This window comes from Salvelinus sp. IW2-2015, linkage group LG18 (assembly GCF_002910315.2).
Source record: "Salvelinus sp. IW2-2015 linkage group LG18, ASM291031v2, whole genome shotgun sequence".
Classification (NCBI taxonomy): domain Eukaryota; kingdom Metazoa; phylum Chordata; class Actinopteri; order Salmoniformes; family Salmonidae; genus Salvelinus; species Salvelinus sp. IW2-2015.
Genome location: NC_036858.1, coordinates 44,559,966 through 44,563,686, shown reverse-complemented (window position 1 = coordinate 44,563,686; position 3,721 = coordinate 44,559,966). Strand labels below are relative to the sequence as shown.

Below are 3,721 nucleotides of genomic sequence, written 5' to 3'. Positions count from 1 at the left end.
CCCCAAAGTAAAACAGCGCCCTCTGTCCTCAACAGGTTTTAAACAACACAATGTAACTCCAAGTCAATCACACTTCTGTGAAATCAAACTGTCCACTTAGGAAGCAACATGATGACAATAAATTTCACATGCTGTTGTGCAAATGGAATAGACAAAAGGTGGAAATTATAGGCAATTAGCAAGACACCCCCAAAAAGAGGGTTCTGCAGGTGGTGACCACAGACCACTTCTCAGTTTCTATGCTTCCTGGCTGATGTTTTGGTCACTTTGAATGCTGGCGGTGCTCTTCACTCTAGTGGTAGCATGAGACGGAGTCTACAACCCACACAAGTGCTCAGGTAGTGCAGTCATCCAGGATGGCACATCAATGCGAGCTGTGGCAAAAGGTTTGCTGTGTCTGTCAGCGTAGTGTCCAGAGCATGGAGGCGCTACCAGGAAGAGGCCATACATCAGGAGACGTGGAGGAGGCCGAGGAGGGCAACAACCCAGCAGCAGGACCGCTACCTCCGCCGTAGCACTCTGTAGGAGTTTACAAGTGCTGACGCCGCATCGGTGCGGGGAGATGCTGCCTTCTTTGGATCAGAGGCTTCACAAGTGCCTTTCCCAGCTGCTCCAGGAACACCCTCCTCTTGTGCCGCTTGCGAGGCATCCTGTCAGGCTTGATCTCTCGCCATATGACAAAGGCGTGGTAGGAACACGTGGAGGATGTTGTGGAAGATGACCAGGGGCCAGCGGGCAGTCATCCGTCTGCAGCTGTACGTGCCCACCACCTTGTCTAGGTAGTCCACGCCGCCCTTGTTGCAGTTGTAGTCTAGGATGAAGGCCGGCTTCCTGTCGCGGCGATCGCTGACTTGGGCCTCTGTGTGCAGCGTGCTCAGAAGTAGCACGTTCTTATTTTTCTTTGCCAGGTAGGACACTAGAGAGGCGGTGGGCGTGAAGGCAAACCTGTAGGACAGGACCTGTCTGCCCTTTGACTCGAGCAGCGCCGGCGGGAGCTCAGCCTTATTCTTTCTCACCGTGCCCACCATGGTGAGGTTCCTCTCGAGGAGCCGCTGTCCCAGTTCGTAGGAGGTGAAGAAATTGTCATACGTGACATTGCGGTTGCTCCGTCCCGTTGTCAGATCGAGGATGACGCGCATCCCCTGGTTCTTCTCGMGGCCTCCGCTGGCCGCCTTGCCGGTGTACCCTTGCATCTTCCAAGCGTAGCTGGACATGGTGTCGCAGGCCACCCATGACTTGATGCCGTATTTCGCCGGCTTGCTGGGAATGTACTGACGGAAAGGACAGCGGCCTTTGGCAAGAGGAGAAGAGATTGGCGTCATTACCGGCTCATTGGGACCAATGAGTGCTACGTTATACATATACCAGCTCTCTCTATATATACACACACACAAACACACACACAGTACCTCTGAACGGGACCAGTTGCTCGTCCACTGTCACATCAGGCCCCAGGTTGTAGAGGGCCGGCAGCCGCGCCTCCCAATGGTCTCAGACCTCTCGTATGGCTGCGAGTTTGTCCGTGGCGAGCCTCGCGGGTCTTGACTGGCGATCGTCGAATCGCAGCAGCCTCGAGTACTTGTGAAAGACCTTGAGCGGCATGGTGGCTCGGAACACGGTCCTGCCGCTCTCCGCGTCCCACAGGCTGGCCACGGCCTCGCCTCGGGACATGTAGACGCCCGCTAAGATCAGCAGCCCTACGTAGGCGCGCAGGTCGGTAGCGTCCATGGCTCGCCAGACGTTGCCGTATTTTCTCGCCCCGTGCAGATTTGTCATTTCCAGAATTATTCTTTCTATCGCCGGTGTGACGAACAGGTGGAAGGTGGACGCGACGTCGCGGGCTTGAGTCACGGTATAACCCGTGGGGCCCGGAGTCTCGTCCGGCCCGGCGTAGCAGATCGCACGGGCCCTGTGACGGCCGTAGGCCAGGGGGAAAATTTGATTTTGCAGTTTTTCGACAGCAACGGCATCTCCCTTTGGGATCGAGCCGAGGCGATCTCGTCCTCGTGTTCGTCCTTGGGGGCTTCCTCCGGGTCTTCCTCTGAAGAGCGCGAAGACGCCTGGTCGGCCTCGCGCTCTAGGTTGCATTCCTCCCCGTCTTCGTCTTCCGAAACTACTCCTCCTCGGAATCGGAGTAATCTTCTTGGTCGACGCTGGAGAAGATCTGTTCTAGGACCTGTGCTGTGGTGAAACGCGCGGCTTGGGTCCACTGAGCAGCGGCAGGGGAGATCACGCGGCACGGGGGTAACGATGACTTTGTGTGCCGCTGACAATATTAGTATCCTCTACAGCCAGCTTACACGGGAGACGACGTGAATCGACGAGGCGCGTGTTCGCCCCTGTTGCYCGTGTAATCGTGTGTGCACTTGCACCACTGGGCTGCTCTCTTGCACACACAGCGGGGCATGTCTGGACGTGTGTAGCCCTGGCTGGGTCACTCTGACCCCGAGCACAGCGGTGGAGCCCCCACCTCACACACAATAACATACACCTGGCTAGTGGCTGGACACAATAACATACACCTGGCTAGTGGCTGGCTGGGTCACTCTGACCCCGAGCACAGCGGGGGAGCCCCCACCTCACACAGTACACACAATAACATACACCTGGCTAGTGGCTGGCTGGGTCACGCTGACCCCGAGCACAGCGGGGGAGCCCCCACCTCACACAGTACACACAATAACATACACCTGGCTAGTGGCTGGCTGGGTCACTCTGACCCCGAGCACAGAGGGGGAGCCGCACACAARCTCGCCACTCAGACTCTGTACACACAATAACATACACCTCGCTAGTGGCTGGCTGGGTCACGCTGACCCACAGCACAGAGCACAGAGGGGGAGCCCTCCAAACACAGGGCCTGGGTCACTCTGACCCCGAGGACCATGGGAGGATTAAATCAGCTTGAAAATCTATGGCTAGACAAATTCCAACAATTCACATTTATGAACCTGCAGCTAAGTACATCATTTTTGATTTGTTCTGTGTGCACTGTATCCAGGGTTATGAACAAAKATACGTTGAATTCTCTCTGTTGGTCCCCTTGGAACAGGATAGAGTTGCACTTAAGAGTCCATAGTCCCAAGCTCTTACCCAGCTGCTGCCCCACTATCTCCCAATCTCCCACCTTTGTCTCTCTTCTCCTTTAATGGATGGAGCATGACGTGCCAATGTCAGAGCTGGTAGCTACTAATGACCAGAGATGTGACTTTCAACTGGGCTCAAATCATTACACCCTGAGTGCTTGGCTTGAATGGTTAAAGTGAGCTTCACACACACGCACATAATGTGGACACACACATACACACCATGGCAAGAGTCCCAGCGTGATGGCTTATTCTGGCAACTCTCCTCACACCTTTGTTTYTCTGTAGCATGGGAGAGTGACTCACCTCAAATGTTACATCTCACCTGTCATATGGTTGGTTTCCTGGAAAACCTTGTATCCCAAAAACAGTTCATGTTTCAGAAATTGGAAAAAATATGTTTATTTTCATATCTATTGCCATGTYTTAATGGAAGTCCCAGAAGGCATGTTTAAAACTTCTTATGGCTGAGATCCCGCTAACGGGATCGATATGACAGCCAGTGAAAGTGCAAGGCGCCAAATTCAAAACAGAAATCCCATAATTAAAATTCCTCAAACATAGAATTATTTCACACCATTTTATAGATACACTTCTTGTTAATCCCACCAGTGTCTGATTTCAAATGGGTTTAC

General features: G+C 53.7%; 1 pseudogene; it reads right to left on the bottom strand.

Annotated features, from left to right (window-relative positions):
- Nucleotides 1-529: 529 nt before the first annotated feature.
- LOC111977936 (piggyBac transposable element-derived protein 4-like) lies at nt 530-2,887 on the bottom strand (annotated as a pseudogene).
- Nucleotides 2,888-3,721: the final 834 nt, after the last annotated feature.